This window comes from Haemaphysalis longicornis, unplaced genomic scaffold (assembly GCF_048455015.1).
Source record: "Haemaphysalis longicornis isolate Haplotype H1 unplaced genomic scaffold, Haemaphysalis longicornis Haplotype H1 scaffold_2, whole genome shotgun sequence".
NCBI classification, from domain to species: Eukaryota; Metazoa; Arthropoda; class Arachnida; order Ixodida; family Ixodidae; genus Haemaphysalis; species Haemaphysalis longicornis.
Window position 1 is genome coordinate 160,595,941 of NW_027526295.1, and position 23,125 is coordinate 160,619,065.

Genomic DNA, 23,125 nt, shown 5'->3' on the forward strand with positions numbered 1-23,125 from the left:
CATAGGTTCTGCGTGTCTACCCAGCATTCGGGTTTTCCGCAAACCATGCGAAGTGGTTGGGAAAAAACAATTGTATGGCACATCTCCGTCTACGGGTGATACCAGATACCTTACACTATGTGGAATTAATTTAAAGTTCTTCTTGAGAGTTCTTTGGAGGACATCCCAAAACAGTATAGCATCCTTACCACTTTCGAAACACTGTTCCATTATTTGCGGTACATAGCACAGGCGACCGTTTACAGCAGACACAGAAACTTTCCGATTGTGCAGCCACGTCTTGACAGGCAAAGTTTCGATATGCAGTTTGAAGAAGAACGTTTTAGTTGGTGAAGAAAGTGGCGTTTTACGGATACATGAGAGCACATCTTGTCCAGGCCAGTTATAATAAACAGTTCTATACAGCGGGGCCGGGAAAAGCACGGGAATTAAGTCCTTGTGGAGTTTAACACGAGACACAACGAACGTATATTTCTGCTGAAAAACGAACCAACAAGAACCGCATTGAGTTGTACACTTGATACGTAAACCCCCCAAACAAGGTCTGGACGAAAATCACGATGACACAAACAGATTGTTAATTTATTTATTCGAGATGCCTTACGGACCCTTTGTTGGGCATACAGTAAGAGGGAGCACCACGATTACAAACTGACGTAAGAACGAAACAGCAAAAACAGAAGCAGAAAAAAGTACCATAATACAGAAAATAATACAAAAGGAGGCAAAATGCCGTAAGCACAATGAAAGAAAAAAAATTTCACAAGTTGATAAACATCAAATCAAGTAACGAAACATGGTATTACAACTGTGACAAATATGAGGGTACGTAATCAAATTAGGCAAAGCCGTAAAAGACGCACTAAGCCCGCATGTGCAGTTCAAAGATAGCACATATCACCAAACCCAACAAAAAAGATTAGAAATAACAGGTGCACAAAAATTGAAGCTGAGCGAAAGATTACGGAGCATAATAGTTAGACCCGAGGAATCGAAAAGGAAGGTTCATGAGATGTAACAGATGCGATATCGTCGGGGAGGCAATTCCAGAGGAGTACGACACGTGGGAATTAAGGCAATAGATCTGCCAGCTTGACTTGCAAAAATAAAGGAATGACAGGCTGGGTTGAGTTCAGAAAAAGGGACAACCGTGTAAGGCTATTTTCCGGCACAAAGGGACGGATTAAGCCCAGCCCGCCAGCGCAGACTGCTCTAAAAAGATTATCACGCCTCGTTGAGTCTGTATTAGACGAACACACATATGTTGCGAAGACGCGATGGAACTGTTGCATGTGACTCCGAGCGCAATGAAGAATTTGCATTAAAAGACCAATTTTGATGCCAAGAACATGTTACATGTCTAGGCCCTGCCACAGATCTACAGGTTGTACGGCAACAGAGAGAGTTATTTTAGCAGATGTTCAAAACAGTCCCAGATGTGTACGAAACGAACTAGTAGGTGGCGCTGGCTGTGTGCATAAAATGGCGGGCATGTGCCCACAAGGGCAGGGTGGCTAACAAGGGAACGAAATCTCGCGTCATGGATAGCTGCTCTTCGTTGATGATGTCGCATAGATAAGATGCGCTATGGTGACAATTGTCACGTGCGAAATACGGCAAGCTGCCGTTTTCCTGCTCCTCGGGGATGATGGCACGTATCAGTGTACGTATGCCCATCATGTCCTCATCTAACCGCATGCGAAAACACTGCAGCTGGTCGGGGCGTTGGCAGGTCGCCCGCGCATCGCTGACCCTCATGGGGTTCTGGAGAGCAAGCGCGTCGAATGCTAAAGGAGCGATGCCCTTCAAGATGTAGCGCACCCTGTCGGCCTCTGGCACGCTTTGGTCCACCCTGCGCCAGGGGGCAACGCATCATCAGTGCAAGACGCACTGGTTTGCTCGGGATGTTGCACGCGACAGTTCTGATTCAGAGCGAATCTATGATGCGCCGGAAGAGTGGCGCACTTAATTTGTAAAGGTGGTCCGCTCGTAATGTTTCCTTCAGTGTTGAGGAACCGCCTCTTAATTTCGTCGACCGGGCAGAAATGCGACATTTCACAGATTCCACCTGTCAAATTGCCTCACGTCGGTGTACTGGTCGAGCCAATCTACATGAGCGCTTGTCAACTACGGCGCAGACACCTCGTAGGCGCTGTGGCAACGTGCCAACAGACGGCGCAGCAGTTGCAGCGTTGAGGGCGTAGATATCAACGGTCGACGCAACGGGCCACCTATACAAATCATGCAATAAAAAGCGGTGGGTGAAGTCAAGTTTAGAATATGAGGCAAAATTCGGCAGGAAAACTATCGCGTACTTGAATTACTTCAACGCGTTGCAGTAGTCCTGTACACATTTTATTTTACAGCATGTGGTGGAGCCTAACTTAAAGGTAGACATACAAAAAATTGGGCGGTTAAATCGTCGATTGAAGCGAGTGAGAGAGGTTATGTTAAGAAAGCGTACAGTCTAACTCTCTAATTGGTTTACGCAGCAGAAACATGCCTCGAATTTTTTTAGCTCTGTGGTACAGTTAAAGAACTTGCATCGTAACAAGATTCATGTAAAGGAAAAGGGGGGGGGGGACGCTGAGAAGTTACAACTGTATTTGGATTCCGACGTAAGTTGTTCGCGGGCGCTTGATTAAAAGTGGGTGTTCCTCTGCTCTTATTTACCAAGTTATTCAATATTGCCACTCACTCCTTGTATAACTTCTGATCTAGAAAGGATCCTGTAATTTTCTGATGTGTTAGCTGCTCTCGAAGAATTTTCTGCTAACGGTCTTTAACTTTGAAGTTAACGGTCTTTAAGATGGGTTCTGAACGGGCTTTCGCGATCTCCGAGCTTTCGCGATCTCATGTCGAGTTTCCAACAAGTGTGTGAACGTAATCTTGAGCTTCAGTAATTGCGGTTTCGAGTTAGAGCTAGTTGCGTTTATTTCTGCAATACTTGCGGTGAGTTCACTTTGCTTGACTACAGCTTACGTGACACCATCTTAGGGTATTCACCCAGCATGTTGTGGCCTCGACGCGTGGCTCGTATATAGAGCGAGAATAACACGTGGTTGACAGTTGTAAATAAAAATCTTGCTTTCTGGGGGGTGGCTTCGAACTTCGGCCTTTTGACCTTTAAGGAACATGCTATCCTGTGTAGCGGGAAGGGGTTATGCTTTCTATCTGTGCAAAGTATCCAAGGCGACGCCAGCCCGTCGAGCGTTGCTGTGAACGCCGCAGTTGCTACGATGCACTGCAGGCCGGGGAGTGAGCACGTCATTTGCAATCACTTCGAGGGCGCGCTGCTGCTATTGACAACCTCGTTGATACGTGATGTCTGCGCAGCGCACGTTGATATGATTGATATGATTGATTGATTGATTGATTGATTGATTGATTGATTGATTGATTGATTGATTGATTGATTGATTGTAGGGTTTAACGCGCCTACGCAACGCAGGCGATGAGGCGCGCCGTAGTGCAGGGCTCCGGATTAATTTTGACCACCTGGGGATCTTTAACGTGCGCCGAAATCTCGTACATACGGGCGTTTTTGCTTTTCGCCTCCATCAGAAAAGCGGCCTCCGCGGCCGGTAATCGAACACCTGTCCTCGTGCTCAGCAGCGCAACGCCTTAGCCACTGAGCCACCGCGGCGGGTGCACGTTGCTATAAGACGCACGGCATGCTTAGCAAGGAGAGCGTGGTTTTCCTATTGGCGGTGAGCGCGAACACGGGCGGCGCTGCGAAGCGCGCCTCCGTGACGTCAGCTTAGGGATTATCGCATTTGTCGTCTGCTTCAGCCAGGCTCGCTCTCCCTGCTGCTTCTTCGCGCTCGGTCAACATCTGACGCTTGTCTGCACCAGAAATGGCGTGTGGGTAACTTTTTATCATAATAATAGGCTTAAAATCGCATACACTAGCTCATGGTGTCAGTTAAAGTATAGTTTTGGATACCGCTATGGAAGAAACATTGTCGGCGTCGCCCCATTCCTTGCGAAGCCGGTCCTGTGCGGAGCGCGAAGAGTCGGAGCTAGGGGTCAGCTTCTCTATTGAGCAATCTTTCGAACAAATGGAACAGTCCGCTGCTAATTACCGACAACAGCGAAAATGGAAGACCAAAACACATTCTAGGCCTTCAGGGCTGTTGGCTTTGGCAGAAGGCATTACGATTCCCGGTAATCATATGTGAGGTAAAACAGTTTTTGCAACCTTGCCGAACGCTCGAACATATTGTGCCACATCACTTTACGGTGTCAAGGCATGAAGGTTTGCCGACATGCACTATGGGCCGCAAGAACTGTAGGTTGAGTTCCAAATAACCCACTGAGTATATAGGCGCGTGCTGATTTTATACCAGGCATCTAACCACTATGGAAGTTTATTGAGCAAAACGAGTCTCGTCTACGTTAAAGATACAGTAACACTGTTTGTTCAGACCTGGAGGGACATTTCGGTACGTTTTCCACAGCCATATCTGCCCGATATTCGGATATGCGCTGTTAGAAAACTGCACTCTAGATGAGGAGGAGGAGTAGGAGGAGGAGTAGAAAACTTTATTTAAAATTAAATCGAGCTGGTTAGTGGACCGGGTCCTCAGTCCAGGACAAGAGAGTAAAAGTAATTTTCTTTAATTCACAGAACGCCATCCCGAGTAGAATAGGATTTGTTCTTTGCGCCTGGAAGGGTTGAAAAGCAATAAAGAGCTACTTGGAATTCTTCTTCGGTTTCGAGTCTTGTAATATATGCAGGTATACTATTTATTACGTTAGTTAGCGAGTATATCTTGCCTTCAACACCGTAATCATGTCATGATTGTTCGGGTTGAGAGTCAGTTCGTTATGATAACGATGGTTACAATAGAAATTCGGAGCACAAAAGCCGCCTTCGAGTACTGTGGACAACGTTGTTTAGGGCGCGATCACGGTGTCGTAGCACAAACCTTCTCATTGTATTTGCATATGAATAAACAAAGCACGCTGCGGATATGCACCTTTTTGCACGCTGCCGTAATGAAAGCCAATTTGTGGAGAAGAGAATGTCTGCCATACAACATGAAGGAAATATTCACACGATCTTTGTGAGCCTCCCAAACATCTCCAAACCTCCTAATAAGACGTTTGTGACGGTGCAGAAAAATTAATCCGTCGGGCAGAAAAAAAAGCAAGAAACATTCATCTGATAGAAGATAACAACGAAATAAATAGAAGACAGCCGTTTTATTTCCTGCTGTGGGATGCGCGTGTTCGATGCGCGTGTGCTTGGTACGTAGCATTAGACTGTTGAGTCTTCATAAGAGCATCTCAAAAATACTGCAGGGAAGCCAACGCATTTTGAATACTTATCGAGAAGCTCTGATCGCTGATCCTCGCGAATAAGCTAGAAAAGACGAGTTACACACGATCTTCTGACCGATGCCCTGAAGAAAGTTGTTCTCCATCTCCTCGTGGGTTGCAAACTTGTGGAAGATACAGCTTCAAATTATTCGGATGCGTCAGAAGTTGGCAAAATAACTGAATCACTAGAAATACGCTTTTTAACGCACTACAGCAACAAAGCGGGCGATTTCTGGCACAGACACTGCTGCTCTCACAAGCGGAGTGTAGCAGACGACAGCGGCGCGAATCCCTAAGCCAACGTCAGAGCCAGGGGGCGCCACTCAAACATCTCACCGCCAATGGCGGCATTGGATTGGATTGAAGTAGCAGATGGTATTACATCACGGAGAAGCTGGTTATTGTTTAAGCCACATGAGCTACTAGGATTGGTCTGTGTTCAACACGTTTCACATTTGCAACACAATCACCACGCGGGAATTTGCCCCTTTTAGAGACTTCTTTCAGCGTGAGGCAGAGATGCACGCCGCATTGGGCCTTGTCACGCGGGTGGCGTGCACGCTTACACTGTTTCTGCGTGATTTCACAGATATCTCTATACATTTCAACATTTTTGACAGAACGTAATGTTTTTTTTTCGTCTCGTCGATGTTTCGGGCGGATGCCGACCTTACATTTGGTGCACAGAGGACCGCGGGACGAGACTGCCTACGCACAAATGCGTCGGTCGTTGGATGGTAGCAAACTATACATAGGGTTGTTCGTTTTGGGCTTCTTTTTTATTTTTATAAAATCGGGGGTGAAAATCGGGTTCTACTTTTCGAACTGATAATCGGGAAGAAATCGGGTTTTTTTGCAAAACCATTGCGAAATTCTGGTTTTTTAGGTTGCATCTACAGATAACTAATACAGACAGTTTATTTAAGACAGTATCAGAGTCTTCTTAACTCTAACACGTTAAAACTGGTGTTTATTTCAAAATGGTTATCGGGGGGCGGGAGGTTCAGGGTTTTAAGAGCATCAGGCTTTTCTAGAAAAGGCCGTCCGAAATTCGGCATTTGTTTGGAAATGAATTAGTAATTATGACAATAAAGAAAATTGATATCTTCTAAAAAAGGAAACATTTTATTCCCAAAAAGCTCATGATTTTTCACTCATCCTTGTTTACAAACATTATGATCAGCTTGCGCAGCATGTCGCTCTTCCTTCAAGACCTGGCTGATCGCTGAACGTATCTCAACTGGGAGAAAGTTCTGTCGACTACACAGCTTCCAATAGCTAGGCACAACATTGTCAGTGCAGCATTCACCAGTCTGAGGTAGCGAGCGGTAGAGTCTATCAAATACTCAAAGAGTTCAAAGGCTATGTTTTTGGGGCCTGCTTCCAGCAAGTACTGGTTGAGAACGGCCGACCGTCAGAGCACGATTGTGCAAATCGCTCCTTTCAGAAGGTTCATTCCTGGAGAAATCTGGTTTAACCCGATTCTACCGAAACATGTTCGAGGTGTAAGAATCGGGTAAAATCGGGTTTAACCCCAAATCGAACCCTAAGTATACGCAATGTGCGTCGCATAGCTTGCATGTAAAGAAAGTGACACCTCCGAATGTCGGTTGCGCTAGCGTCGTCTGCAATTTCTATCGAATTACGGGAACTGCTGTGCCTCTATGACTTCTTGGTCGTGAGCCACGCACGCGCTCTGCCTTTCCCTTGCAGCCGAACAAAACGCACGTGCGCGCTCGAGCGCATTGCGTCGTCGCGTCGGATACATTGTCCCCGTGAACCCGGCTCAAGCCGGGCGCTCGCGCCCACGGGGAGTAGGTCAGTGCGGCGTTTCACTTTCGAACGTCAGCGCGATCGGCGGGCCTTGACCCATTGAGATCGGCCGCTCCGGCCGTCGCCAGCGGCCGCGCAGACACACGATTGGTACACGTGAGCAGGTGAGCCAATCAACCCGCTCTGTTGCGTGCGTGTGTGTACAGCATGCGCCCGAACTGAGCAAGCGTTCTATCTTGAAATCTTGCAACTGCTCTCTTAAAACGATAACAGGACGAATATTTTATCAAGTTTCGAGCTTTAGATGCCTCGTCAAACGCGAGAAGTGACCGTCATCAACGTCGGCGTCGACACGAATGGTGCCCAAATGTCTGGCGCTGTTGAGAGGAAATAAATGAAAAGAAACACGTTTGGTTTAGTGTACGATTTGAGCCCCGGTCTCCAGAAGAGGAGCAAAGTGCGCTAACCACTGCGTTAACTCGGCACCCTGTGAGCGGGGAACGAGAATTAGCCGGATGCGGCCGGGCCCCGTGACAGGGGAACGTGACAACACGTGAGTAGAAAAGATACACGTGGACGAGAATACCGAGCGTGGGGAAGCTGCCACGTGAGTCAAGGCCAGTCTACCTGTTGGTGTAATTCCCGTCAAAAGGCGAGGAGGCGAAAACGAAGAAAGAGGCTCAAACACGACGTAAAACTCTTCGACAAGTATCGTTGAGTTTTCGCCCTCAAACGAAGTAAGCAGAATCAAGTTACCGAGAAATTGTTCAGTAGCTTAAAGGGACCCTGCAACATTTTCTTCGACTTTTTTTTTTCGAAGTATTAAATGCTTGCAGAACGCAGTCAACCAACACATACCCAGTACATGTATGTACATATATTTGGAGGGGGGGGGGGTCGCAAAGCACCTCTGCCAAATATTACTACTCTATGCCTATCAGATAACTTATAAACTTGCTCAAAAAATGTTTTTCTCTTTCTCTGTCTCACTGAGTACAGCACGTGGACTGTTTACAATGGAAAGCAAAAGCCTTTTCCGACAATGTGGGAACATATTTTCACAGCCCAAGAGGTATTTCTGAACGGTCAGGGCATGAAACTGACGCCTTAGCACTAAGGACCGCAGCGCATGCAGTGAGAACACCGGAAACACGACAGGCTCGTAGGGGTAGGGATATCCGGCCGGGAATATACATGTAGAGTTTCCCACAGGCACGCCTTTTTCAGCCCCAACCAAACATATCTAAAGCTGACGAAAAGTGCATGTAATCAGAATTAACGCAGATCTGATAGTAGATAACTGGGGAGGTTCCTGGGTGACCGACAACTTTTTGTCAAACTGAGTTCTCACGCTGCAGCCACGGCCATCTCTATAGCGGCAGGTATGAGTAGAAAACTTCCTGCCGTGTGTAGGTACCTATATACTTCCTTTACGCAAGCATTTCGTTGATATAGGGCTGAAACATTCTCCATACAACACCCCTTACCTTACCTTCCGCAGACAATTAGATATAGAATAGATTGCACTGGATAAAGGTTGTCAGTGACTTCGGAAACTTCGTCATGCCTGTTCAACATTGCAACTGGAATGGTTACGTAAAATAAATATAAGTTCCGGGCACATGCGTATGCACGCCTCTTCCAAGCCCTGTCAACGTCACATATTACTGTGAGAGCTGGGTCCCTCCGCCTGCAAAACGCATGCACCATGGAACCACTAGGAGCCAATGCGCGCTATGCTTCAAGTCGTGGAGCACACAACATTTATGTTGCACGGACGGCCGCTCTTGATCACGTCCCCCCAGTGGCGCACCTGTATTTCCAGCTCAGACTCCACCGCCATTACCCAATGAACAGACAGACAGACAGACAGACAGACAGACAGACAGACAACGAACTTTTATTTTTTGGTCCTGAGAAACTACGTGGGGTTGTAATTGCGGACAGCTTCCCCGTAGGGACAGGGAGGAGTGGACCTCCGCCCTTTCGTACGCCCTCTGGACAGCCTGGAAATGGACGGAGAGGTCACTGCTTTTGAGGGCTTTCTCCCAATCCTCTTTGTTATTAAACACAGCCGAACCTCCACAATTCTGACGTGAATCTTGTAGTTAAGTTTTATATCTCTCTATGAACCAGTCGCACCAAGTTGATGCGCTCTTTACCCCGAACGCCTGGAAGAATGCTGTGACTGCTGGGCAAAGAGGCCTCCTACACTTTTTTCACTTCTATGAGAAATAAAATTATAGGGCCGCTACGCGAATTGAATCCGTATTTGGTGTGAGCGTACTGTATCTTATTTTGGTGGTCATGGTTTATCTTATTACTTTCTTACCACTTATATAATTGTTTATCTATTATTATTTGCCAGACTATTACGCTGATTTATTGGCGCAGTTCAAGACAGTGCAATCGCGTACAATATTCCGCCGTTGCAGCTGCGCGACTGTCCCAATTCTTGCGCTGTGCCAACTTTAATCGCCGAGCTTCATACACCCGCGACGCGAATCTTCAAGGGTGGAACATATACGTTCATGCGTAAAGCAAAATCATTTAACTAAGGTGGATGCGAGTGGTAATGTATAAGCAGGGCGAGCACCGCTTGGTTATGCATGGTACAGCAGACGACTGCGGCTTTATAGACCCACTATCCTTGGTATTGCCTAAGAACGCGTTTTCTTGCTTGCGCGGCGTTCTTTAACTTTATGACCTTGATTGAGCGGCTTCGCACAACGACCGAACGACAGGCAGGCAGGGAGGCATGCGCCATTTTTTATGAAAAAGTTTGTCGCGTATCTACTTCCTTCACTGTCAATGTCGCCGAACGATGCTAGTCTTCTATGCACCCCGCCACGTAACACCATTCTCCTCTATCCTCCTCCCCTCTCTCACGCTGTTCACCTCCCCTCACGCTCCTCACACGATGAGAAAAATGAAGGTTTGCTCGATTGGAGTCTCCCGCGTTGTTTCTCCCTTGCTTGAAACAGCTCGAGCCAACATCTTTTGTTTTCGTTCTTGCATACACGTCCACTCTGGCGCCGTATTTGATGCATTGCTTTGTTCATTTCTGTAGGGTTCCAGGCGCCAGCGACGCCGGATGTGTCGAACGCAGAGGGAGCGGCGGTTCTGGGAATAACGGATGAATGTCTTTATGGCAGCCAGGTTGTTAAGAGCGAACGGCCTCTGGGTCAAGCTGCTGGCGTGAGGACACGAATGTCTCGGGCCTCAACCGAGTCGTCCGCGGGTTTGGTCGCCGCTCATGCTGCGACTGTGGGAAAACTTTGGTAGTCCGGCGGCTCGAAAGGCATTCCGGGAGCTTGGCGGCAGCTGGTTCTGCGGCTCACTGCGTGTACATTTAGCGGAATGGCTGGTTGTAAAACTATTCGGTCCGTCGTGCAGCCGGAAATGGGGGAGCTTCGAGTTGTTCCTTTGTTGGCCCGTCAACGCGCGGAGTGAGGGCGTGCGGGGATCTTCGTGTAGCAGGCCGGGGTGGATGCGGAAGATGCGACGCCTGCGGCGGCCGCCGTATCCCGTGTTCCCTACGCGTTGATTCTGGCCCACGGTCCAATTAACGGGGCATCGCCTGTCAACGGCGGAGAATCTCGGAGGCGCGCCGGGTTTCGTTAAGACGGATGGTTATGGGTTCCAGCTGGTTCAGAGTGGCTGTCCGGTCTTGTACGAGGTGTGGGAACGGGCGACGCAGGCCATGTTCATAGAAGCTTTCCCGCTTGCACGTGTCTCCGCGGGTTTCTGAGTGTTTTCTGTACTTGTTTTGTTTGCTTTTGATCTCTTCCTTTTTTCTGCTGAGAGAGAGAGAGTGGCCATTGTTTCTGGGTTACGGGGGGTGTTTCCCACCGCGGTTTAGGCCCAGATTTGGTAATCCACCCAATCAGGTCGCCAGGACATACCGATTGGCCTGTGTATCGGGGGTGGAGCCTAAGTAACCCATCAAACCCACGCGACACGAGGTCTCGAGGTTGAATCCTCAGGGTTTTAATGTGCTATGCACGGCCGGCGTATTGCCGGGCTAGCCAGGTTCGGCTAGGGATGGTCTCGCCACCTGGGTAGTCTTAGGTCAGGGTCCGTCGTTGACGGGGGTGCCGCAGGCACAAAGTTTTAGCTGAAAAAGAACCCCACTTTATTTCTTACTCTGTCTACTTCAGTCTGTAAACATTCTGTATATGTCTTTCGCCTCAATATACAGTTTGAAAAACCCTCATCAACTATCGTCGTCGTGTGATCAGTTCCGCAACCGTCAGGCACCAACGCAGATCATAATCAAGAAGGCTTCTGTCTCTCGCCAAAACATCGGCGAGGCATCGAAACATCGTACGAACCTTTACTATTTCCTACCCCAAAAGAAAAAAAAAAACCAATTCAACATGTATTGCCCAAGAGATGTACAATATTAGTACTCTTTCTCGTCATAGGTCTTTTTCTTCATGTAGACCCGTCTCTTGGTATCCGCTGTCTCCCTGGTGGTCAACCGGTTGTCATTTCGCTTAACTACGTGGCCAGCCCAAGTCCATTTCTTTACCTTTATTTGAACGATGGTATCTTTTACGCTAGTTTGTTCTCTGGTCCAAAGAGCTCGTTTCCCCTCCCTTAAAGATACTCCTATCATTCTCGTTTTCATGGCCCGTTGAGCCGGCCTAAGTTTGCTTTCAAGTTGTTTAGTAGGGCGCCAAGTTTCCGCTCCATATGTCATCACCGGAATAACGCATTGGTTGTATATTCTCCTTATCAGGGCTAGAGGCAGACTATTTTAGATGCGAAGCATTTCATGCTCGGGGCTGTGTCCCTCCCTACCTCGTTGTCGTTGTCCGCCGTCCGCACTCTACTGCGCATGCGCGTCTCTTCAGCCCCGTCAGCCTTTGGGCTGACGTCAGCGCAGTACACTATAAATAAAAGAAATAGGCGGCGCCCGGTTTCGATCCCACGACTCTCTGGCCGCAACGGGAGGTACGTGGCGCTCTTCCCACTGCGCTACAAACCGAGACGGGAGCATGTGCTACGAACACGCCTTATGTCCTTCACTCATTCAAACTACGTCAAGAAGCTACTGATACAACGAAGGCGCGTGAAGCTGAACGTCAACGGAAACGACGAACTTTAAAGTAATGGGTACTTCAGTCGACCCCATGGCTGCTTCGCATACTACTCAGGGTTCCCCTACGGGAAGATGGTGTAATTTTTTTTAATTAATTGGGAGTGTTTGCCTAGTGCACACCAGCCCGTACCTATTCTGCACCGGATTTCTTTCTCGTCATTGGGATCAGCACAGACGACCTGACCAAGGTAGTTATAATCTATAATCTTCCACTAGTACCATCGTTCCGTTACATTGACTGAACAGGGCGCTTTCGGCATGTTTATTCATCATTACTTGACATTTCTTCATATTTATTTTTACTCCCCCCCCCCCCCAGGCACTTGGGAAGATACCGGGTCTCGGCTCGACTGCCTACGCCGATGATGTCACCATCTGGGCTATTCCACAGCAGTATACCACCACCGAAGCCGCCGTGACTGCTGTTCAAACAGGCCTCGACACACTCTCAGAGTACTTCAGACCGACGGGCATGCAAGTGTCTCCAACCAAGACGCAGTGTCTGCTCATTCCGGGCTCAGAAGCTGAACGTGCCCAGGTCCACCTTACCCTGAATGGAAATGCCATATCGCGACCGACAGATGGCTAGACTCGAATACTGGGCATTCCCTTCCACGAGAATGACACTCCCAACGAATGGCTATCGCAGCTCCGAAAGTCGTGGAAGTCGATGCTATACGTAGTACAGAGGAGCGGCAGCCGCTTCGGCGGTGCTTGCACCGAAGTACTCGAACGCTGGTCACCACGGTCCTCACAGCTAAAGCGTGCTACGGCGCCATGGCCATTGACCTAGCCAAGGCACAAATGCTCAAGCTAGAGGTCTTGTACCGAGATTCCCTTGGGGTGGTCACCGACCTCCCACGTCACGCAAAAGTTGAGGACCTACATAGGTACGCCCGACTGCCTTCCTTGGCATCCACGCTCGCTGCGAGAAGAGAGCAATGCCTCGAGGCGAACCTTAACGAATGCTGGCAGGCGTATCATACGCCTTGCTGATGAATAGGTCCGTCCCGAGCTACCCCCACTACCGCTCACCACCGTGGGAGTACACGCTCGTTACTCGGCCAAAACCACTGCCACAAAGACGCAACAAGGAGCGCCACACGAAGGAACGGGAGGCTCGTGCACACAACACCAACGACCCCGAGCTTCAGCCAACTACTGTGTACACAGATGCCGCTTGTAATGAGGAGACACGGGAAGCCTCCCTTGCAGTGGTCACACCCTTTGGGTCATACAGAGGGTCACAGGCCTACAAATATCACGAGCCTACAAGCACAAAACTAGAACTCCATGCCTTGTGGATGGCGACACTCGTGGTACGCACCGAGACGGCGCGCTCACTGTGGACGGCCCGACAAAAAATCACCGTAATGTGCGACAACACAGAAGACATTAAACGTCCTCAAGGACCAAACATCGATGGTTCAGTGTGCCACCTTATCAAGAAGGAGTGGCACTAAAAAACAACCACAGCATCCAGGTATGCATCGACTGGGTGCCGGACATGCGGGTAGCCTCGGAAACGAGGTTGCTCACGCGATGGCTAGCGCGCAAAACTCTACGCTCCACTCGCTTCCCGAACACCCGGTGCCACCACTGATTGACGTCGACCTGGCCAGCCTCGTCGAACAAGAGAGCAAACGAAGGAATACAAACCTGAGAGACATGACTCCCCAAAATGAGCACCCTCTTCCAAAGGGCTTACCCAGAGGGGCACAAGTTCTGACCTACAAGGCCCGAACAGGGGCCGCCCTTACCGAGGATGTGCTGCACAAGTGGCGCTCCTACGTTAAAGTGGCGGCACGTAGTAATCCAGACAGACGCAACGGCTCCGCCGCTCTCATCGACCCACCGTACCCCTGCCCGTACTGCAAGGACTCCACAGTCAAGCAGGACATTAGACACCTCCTGTGGGACTGTGGGGGCCTCCGTGAATTCCGAGCCCGACACGCCCAGCAAGTGCCATCACACGAAGAGTGGACTACGCCCATGGATCCTAGTCATGCCTGGAGAGATTGCTTTCCCTTTGGAAGTTCGCCAAAGAGTCAGGCGTAGCCCGAAGAATTAGGGCCTACAGGAGCCCTTCACCTCCTTCCAAACACCCCCCCCCCCCTTCTTAGGCCACTGGCCGCCCCTTTTCTGAATAAAGATTTATACATACATACATACATACATACATACATACATACATACATACATACATACATACATACATACATACATACATACATACATACATACATACATACATACATACATACATACCCCCCCTCCCTCGGCTTTGCTTTCTGAATTCAGTACCTTAAGCATTTTAGGTGCTGAGTGCATTAGGACCGCACAATGTCCGTCCGCGTCCGTACGCATATCATTTACAATCGCGAAAAATCACACAGGCACTGTCAGGATTCGAGCCTGTGTCTGGTAGATAAGACAGAGTTAGTGTCAGTTAGTGCCATCAGTGCGCACACCACCATCAAGCGAAAATCAAGCGAAATTCGATTTGAGCCGTGAGTTGCAGCTTCATTTAGGGAATAATCGAGGTGCAACTTACGGATCAAATCGAATGACGGTCGGGGCGCAACTTGGATATCATTTCGAGTCCCCGTACTCCGCACTCTCGCCATCATCCACGGAGTGGAGATGCTGCCATTTTTTTAGGTGTACTGCAGTCTCTCTTAGCAAGACTACGTCGTCTGCAAACCTCAAATGGCTCAGGTATTCTCCGTTTATCCGCAATACCATGTTGTCCCCGTCAAGCCTTCTGAATACCCCTTCAAGACACGTTGTGAACAGTTTTGGCGAGATGGTATCACCCTCTCTTACGTCCCTACGGATCCGGAATTGGTCGCTTGGCTTGTGAGGGATTATGCTGCCCGTACATCTTTTATCGATGTCGTCCAGGAGTGTTACGCAAGTCTTCTCTATCCCCTGGACTTTAAATGCTGCCAGCACTGCTGCGGTGCTCACTGCGTAAAACTCGTTTTTGTAGTCTATAAATGTCATGTCAAAGGGTTTATTATACTCACCACCGTGATTATACTGTTGCGTCTTAGTGGATGCAGGTGCAGACAGCAGGATGGCGATGTACCTATTTATTAGGTGTAGCGCTACACCGAAGAGTACATGCAGCACGGCGAGTCTCAGTGAAGATGGCTGAATCAGTCTGGCCCGCGAGCGCAGGACCCACACGTTTACGTCGTCGTCTTCGAACAACTGGCTGGCCAAGAAGAGGGAACGTAAAACTCGCTGGGGACTGAACACTGCACGGCGATCACACACACCGCAAACAGGCGATCGCGGCTTGACAAATATCGACGTGACAATATATACCTCGCGAATTTTTGTGTCACTCGATTGACAACGTATTCCCAATTAAATGATCACTTACCCTGAGTGATGTACTTACATTTTGCCTCTAATATGCTTGACGTTTCTTTTGTGTTGAGTAATGTGAATGTATATGATCCCGAGAAGCAGTTTTTGTTACAGTAGTGTCTATTATCCCGGCAAACGTGAGAAATACCGCCAGGAATTTCTCGCGGCAGTCGCCTCTGATTGGCTTAGCACACCCGCAGGAGATTTTGTGAAACAAGTATTTCCTAAAAACTCCTGCCTACAGATGCTACTGTGGCGCTTAAAAAAACTCCTGTGGCCCTGTGTTATAGCACTCGCTTTTAGACGAAAAGTCTCAGGTTCGAGTCCGGCGTGGCCGAAGTTTTTTTTTTTTCCTTTTTAGCTTTCGAAATTTTTGAAGATCTCGCTCATGGTGGTTTTGTTAATATTTTTTATCCTGGTTATTATTATATCAAGATCGACGCACAGGACTTTTAGAATAGGGTGGAAATACAGATTGTATTCTGTGTCGTTGCGCTGGGTTAGGTTAGGATTGTTGCAGTTGGGCTGGATTTGGCTAGGTTCTGATACGTTATAGGTTGGGTTACGTTAGGTTAGGAGGAAATATTATTCAGCGAATTTCAGGCCAGCCAGCTGTTATGGAAACTGCCGTGAGAATTTCCAGGAAGTAATTCTCACAGTTGCCATGAGATTAGACGCAGCCTTTCGTTATTTGAAACTGTCTTCTTGTTGAAGCACCCGTTTTTTTTCCCCCGGTCAGTTGAATCGAGTGACAGACAGGCAGACCAAACGTTTCTCGTTTGGGCAGACCAAGAAAGACTGCCGTCCTTAAAAACTGAACGCAATGCTTACAGCACAGCGTAAACGTCGGCCCCACCTTGTCCCTGTTTCCCTTTCGCTCTGCCGCCATTGGTGGCGCCTCGCAAAACTACAGAGACGACCATTAGAGACGTGTAAACAGTGATTCGGTGGCCTGTGCCGCATCGGCCGCCCCGACCATGGGAGGTTCAGGAAGCAGCGGCCTTCCGTGGGGCTATTATTCACCTGTTCCCTCGTGAATCGTCTCATCGACTTGGCCTTCAAGTCTCACCGCCTCAGTGCCGACTACGACGGCGGGAGCGAGGCCGCGGAGCTCGCTCGCCTCACGGGGACACCCCTCAATCTATGCGAGACACACTTTCTCTCTCCTTGGTCACTGCACTGCCTGTGTACAAACACACAAGGTTAACAAACAGCGGAAAAGTACAGCATTTTCTTGCTGTGGGTTTTATCCTATCGAAGAATACTAAGTTTTTAATCAATGACACGCCCCGAGCGGAGGCTTTAACGAATTGCCCGTCGTTGTTTTTAACCCTTCGTTATTTTACTAAGCAACAAACTTTTCGCTGGCCCGATTTTCTTCTCTTGTCGTTAGCCTTTTATACAAATTGGCATCTTATGTTGGTCATTTTTAATTAGCGTTTATATTACGATTACTACATTTCATACCGCTTTATACAACATTAACCAGGCCATATTTTTTTTTTCTTACAAAGTGTGTAAGGTACGAATTTAAAGAGCTCGTGAGCAAGCATGGAAATTTTCGGTGTGTAAGTTCGTCCATATCTATTTATTTATAAGGCGCAGTGTCTAGGGTGCCGTCCGACGGCACTCTAGCTGATCGCTGCAGGCGTGGCTAGAGTGCCGGCCGACGAAATTAGAATATTTAAGACTAGGCTAGCTCTGGGAATCAACACCGACTGTATTTGAACGCGTAAACTGGACCACCACGCCTGGGAGGTACCGGGGGGTACCGATGGAGAGTTATTTGGACAGCAAGCAGTACTGGCAAGACGAAACCCAAATACTGCACGACAAAGCCACAAAGTGTGTGTGTGTGTGGGGGGGGGGGGGGGGGGGGGGGGGAGGGGGGGGGGGCGTGCATTGTCCGTCTTCGCAAGGGCCACTGTCTGCAACTTGTTTTTTCTGGCGAAAGTGTGGTTCGTGATGCAAGCTATTCACTGTTCCCGTGTTCATGTGAATAGGTTGCATCTTATTTTTGCTGTCTTTATTTGGAATTCAACATGGGAACGCACGAGCTGAAGTTCTTTTTTTTCGAAGAGTGAAGCTGGGAGGGCTTGGGCTATCGCATATATACGTAAGACAAATTGTTAATCGTTTTATGTTCTTCAGGGACTCAAACGACCCTTTCTTGCGAAGTTTTTTTCCAAGTTGCACTTGCCAATGCTTTACCGCAGTTCATCGTTTCTTCATGCAACGAGGAATGGCCTACAATTAGACGTTATCTGAAAGAAGTAGTTGAAGCAGTTAGATTCCTTTCTATGCGGTTTTCTTTGGATTATCTCTCAAATGTTTCCAGGAAGGGTTTGAAAAAAGATCTGAAAGAAATTCTCTTTCCTGTACTTCTTTACCGAGCAGTGTACTCTGCAGGCCTAGGACAGGATGTTTTGTCCAGGGTGAAAGCTATGGTAATTCCAGCCTCTGTGAAAACCTTCTTTTTTCAATTGCACACAAACACACTCTCTGTGAAAACATGGATGGAAGAGCGAGGTCTTTTTGTTGCTTGGAACAACTTCTGCGTTCTTTGTCAAAAACCTGAAACTACAGAACATGTGTTTATAGACTGTTGGGATGCCATTTTCTTCTGGGACGTCCTCATGAGAACCCTAAAGAAGGAGTATCCGGTGACACCCTATGGAATCAGGTTCCTCAGTGTAAACAATGAAGACGATGTACCGCATGATATGATTATGCTTTTAGGATTGTATAGTATCTGGCGCTCTCGAATGGCGGTGCGCCATGCGGATGTCAATGCGCAAACTGTGAGCGCATATTTCAGGGAAAAAGTGAACTATCTGTGCGAGTTGTACAAAGTGGAAAATCCTGATGCGGTAATTTTGCCAGTGCTTCAAAAATTGACATCATTTGATCTTTATAATAGTTTCCGCCAACCAAAACATGGCAGGCGCTTTTTATTACATCGTTGACTTGTAAAAATGTAAAAAAAGGAAATGTAGAGTTGTAGTGTAGAGGATCCGTCTTAGCTTCTCGATCCCAAGGACGGTGGTTCGAGACCGGCTTGCCTCTGTTTTTTTTTTTTTTAATTTTGTTAAAATTGGGCTATAATTTTTATTTTTTTACATCAGTTTTGATGTTTTAAATGATTTCTTTAAGTACGTTAGGTCATGTTATGTTACGTTTAGGTTAGGTTGTCTAGCTTTACGTTATCTAGAGCGATGTAGTGTCAGACGCGGCAATTTTGTTATAAAACTCCGGTGGACGTCGATATAGTAGAGCGCTTATAATACCGTCGGACGGCACTCTAGACACAGCCTTTATAAGGAGGTTTAACGCAACGACGCTGCACAAACGATGAGGCCCGCCATAGTGGAGGACTCCGGGTTAATTTTGACCACACGGGGATCTTTAACGTGCGCCGAAATGTCGAACACACCGGCGTTTTCGCTTTTTGCCGTCTATATCTACGCCAATTAGTGCGTGGTTTCTAGTAACCACGAGTGCCTAACCTCGACCTCTTTCAGAAGGAAAGCAGTCTAGTCTGAGACCTCAAAACTTGCAAACGAACGTTCTGTTCTTTTGTAAAACTGATACAATTCGTCTGCAAAAAATGGTATCTCAATCAAAACTTTTTCATAACAATTAGTTCTCTTTAACAAACGGCCAAGTTTGACAAAATTTAGATAAATATTTGCTTAATATCCAACGTAACCCGCATGCTGTCATGGGCGTCACCATGGCAGCTGAAAGCGCTCCTCTCCTACTTTCTTTGGCCTGCCACATGTCTTCTTTTCGCCTTCGAAGCTAAATCAACAAAAAGGCGACTTTATTTTTATACTTCGTCTTACGGGAAGGTTCTGAAAAATCCTTGACGAATGAATTTTTCAGAGATCCACATTGTAAATAATATGCTAACTTTAAATGTCGTTTACAAGAACACTGTTTTTTTTTTCTGCCACAGGCAAGTTTTGAGCTCGTTGGCGAGCCATGGCAAGTAACGAAGGAACGCTTCCCCGCGGCAAACTGTATGGTTGGAGCTACGAATGCCATCGGAGACAGCGATATGTGCTGGCGAAGCACAGGTTAGTTCTCTCTCTTTCTCTCTCTCTTCTGAGTAAGCCAACTAGCCCTATAGCTCACTCCTGCCCCTTCTTTCTTCGCAGCCGGATAACATCGGGAACGCACCGTTGCGCCGGCCTTGTCCTCTTTGTGTGTCACGGCTACCCGGCTTCCCCGCTTACTTCGCCCGCTGGCCTGCCCTCCACGACGGAGATCGGGGGAATCCTTGGGTTCCTGCCTCAGCACCCGATATTTTGGCTAGCTTTAGCACCCTTTCTTTCTCTTACAGTACTGGCCATTTCTTCCCGCCATCAGTGACGTCAAACACGTCACCCAAGGAACAGTTCATGGGCAAGGCTCTGGAAAGTCAAACGCGCCTCCGATGTTTCCCATTTCGAAGCAAGTGGAAATCACAGAGAAAAAAAGAGGGAGAGAGAAAGAGAGAGAGAGAGAGAGAGAGATGAGATCAACTTCGCCAACTGATAGAGCGGGAATTCTCGACTGGGAAAGTGTTTTCTGCGTTTTCTTTTCTTCCTTCGTGCTATCCCTTTCCTTCATGTGTTGCACTCAAGGTGGCTTCTTGACCGACCGGAAGTTTGCAATTTGTGACGCAGGCTCAGTTCGCTTCGGCAGTAAGCATAGCAAACAGGGAGGAGTCGCTCAGCGGGTTTGTTTAGTGGGATTTTTTGTGTTTTCAATGTTCTTTTTTGGGCTGCAGGAATATGATATTGATGACCCCAAATAAAATGACCCACACACTTCAGCGACTTTAGGACGAGGACGGGGGCACACACAAACACCTAAAGAAGCTCACTCACGCACACGCACATACGCATACACACACATACACACACGCACACACACGCACTTTGGACCATTCCAGATGGGGCTGTGTTTAATGTGTTGCTGCAGAGAACTATATTTTCCCGTCAACAAATTACTGTCCAAATGACTGTCCAATAGAGTAGCCGCGCCAATCCGTCAGCCACACCCCAGGTCGGTGCCATGGACATGAGAGGCAGATTTTTAATGTGTAAGCATTCTTTTCCGAGTACCCTAACTCAAACAGTGTAATTCGTTGTACCTTAACAGATGATGCATAACTGTCGGATTCAGGGCACTCGATCGTCGTAACTGTAAACGAAGCACATAAAAAATTTCAAAATGAAAAGAAAAGGTAACCGCACCAAACGAGAAGTCACTCAGTATGGCTCTCGATGGCCGAATCTGGCAAGCATCGTCTGTCGCAGGAAACTAGTAGTACAAATGGCCTGTGGCCACAAGTGGGTAGGGGAGAGGTGGGCACGATCTTCTGCGTTAAAGTGATCATCCTGGGTGGTTGGCATCGCTAGTCTTGAAAGCAATAGCCTGCCACAGCACGAACGACCCGGGTCACAGGCAGCGCTGGTTCGCCAAGTTTACGCAGCCATCAGGGACTATCACTGCTCCGGTGACGGTGCCAGGGAGTTCCGTTACGTCCTTACACTCCCACACCATGTGGTACAAGGTGTTAGGCGTTCTTCTACACAACTTGCAAACTAAATAAATAAATGTATGCATAGAATACAGCGAAGCTTTCTATAAATTTTAAATTGCCTTTATTGTCGCTGTTTGGAACTCCACGATGGAGTTCAGGTAATATCGTTTGAAACGGTTCCACGCGCGTCGTGGCATAACTGGTTTGAAACAAAAGAACGAGTGGCATCTTTGTTCCGCTGGTCACCTCGTTGCCGCCACGCGTTGCTGCCATGATTCAGGTCTTCGAACCAGCAGACCCACCATACATACGCAGTCTGCTTCATGTGCACGTTTCGCTGTTAGCGAAGACATTCCTGTTCGGAGTGACACTTCTTTCGGGCCTGGATGACCTGGACGCTGTGGCAATGACTTTGAGAAATTTTGCTGGCGCCTGTTTACACGCTCCGTTTTCATACTTTGCCAGCACGCTTTTCGGACGCCAGCTCCAAACGCACGGCAACGTAGAAACTGGCAAAGGTTTCACCGCTCCGCGCCTGCAGTGAACTACCGCGGCGGTGGCGGCATCCGATATTCGCAGAGGCCACCGTACCATCTGGTGGTTTTGTGCGAAACCCATAGGGCTCCTTTTCGTCCCCGGAACGGCGGGCGAGGAAAAGCCGCCTGACTGACTAAATAAAATTATTTGAAGGAAAGATGAAGGAGAAGATAAGGGGAGAGAATCACAGGCGGAACCCTTTGTTCCTGTTGTGCTCCAGTGGCTTCTGCTCCTGTCTTCGCCTCGATGATTAGGGCCTTTTGGACCTGTAAGTCAGGGCTAGCGATGTGGGCCTCCCATGATTCTCGTGAAGTTAGTGGCGGGTCCTTTTCATATTCAGCCCCTGCGCAGGGGTGCGGGCAGGCCCATGTGACGTGGAAGAGGGTAGCAGTCTCTCCACACAGTCTGCAGTCGTGTATCTTCCCTGCAGTCTGCATTCGAAAATCTTCCCTAGCGAGATTTATAAACGAAAATGTTTGTATTTTTGTAACATCTATTCTTCGGTTGCCGCAAGTTCACAATGAGGGATTGGATGTGTATCCCGCTGTTTTCTGGTGTTTTGGAGGTATCCACCGTACGTGGCGGTGATAGGGTATCGTAGGGCGTCGGTCGCAGGGGGGTGGTGAGTGAAGTCGCGCGCTCGACTGTTCGCCGCCTCGTTACCCGGCACTCCCTCGTGTTCGGGTCTCAATGTAATCTTGTGGACTTTACCTACGTATTCCGCAAGTGCCCTTCGTAAGGCAAGCGGTATTCTTCCTGCGGCGAGCATTCGCACTGCCTCTAGCGAATCGGTGATGTCGTTGAGCCCGTGGCCGTTCAGTTCTTCCCAGCGAATGACGAGGAAGAGGGCTCCGGTATCCGCATGCTTTGTAGGAGTGTTTCGCAGGTGATGCAGTTGCTGACGTATGGTGACGCATAGTGACCACCCTTCACGGGTGGTCACCATTAACGCCACCGTTTGTTTCTTCATCATACTTTGCTGCATCGACGTACACCGTATTGTCGCAGAGTTCGAATTTCTTTTGCAGGAAAGTGACCTTGGCTTCTTTCTTTCTGTGTGGATTTTGGGATTCATTTTCGTGGAAAGCGGCAGCGTCTTGATGCCCGATCATTGTGCAGAGTTTATATCTGTTTCATGCTCTTGGCGAATGCAATCGGGTGGGTTGCCTGCTCTCCATAAGATCGTTCTCCCCGTGCGGGACTTTTCTTGTCGTATCCGTTGTGTTTGAACGGTGGTATGTTTACCTCTTGTACGGTGTTCGTGAGACCCAGGTGAGTGAGTTTTTCATTAGAGGTGAACTGTGAGAGGTTGAGCGCAGCTTTCAACGCTGTGCGCATCATGGCGTCGACCTGCTCCTCGACCGGCATTGTGAGATTCTGAATGGTAGACTGTAGGCGATACAAGGGATAATGAGTGGTTGTACGTACTATTCGGATGGTGCCTTCTTCTCTCAATACACCCAGGTTCTGTG

General features: G+C 48.3%; 1 long non-coding RNA gene across 2 annotated transcripts in view; it reads left to right on the forward strand.

Annotated features, from left to right (window-relative positions):
- LOC144167472 (uncharacterized) overlaps positions 1 to 21,049 on the forward strand; it is a 121,901-nt gene extending 100,852 nt beyond the window's left edge. For both annotated transcript variants that reach the window (XR_013322005.1, XR_013322006.1), the window contains exons 2-3: positions 19,542 to 19,662; positions 19,744 to 21,049. This is a non-coding gene — a long non-coding RNA (uncharacterized LOC144167472). The remainder of the gene's footprint in view (positions 1 to 19,541; positions 19,663 to 19,743) is intronic.
- The last annotated feature ends 2,076 nt before the right edge of the window (positions 21,050 to 23,125 follow it).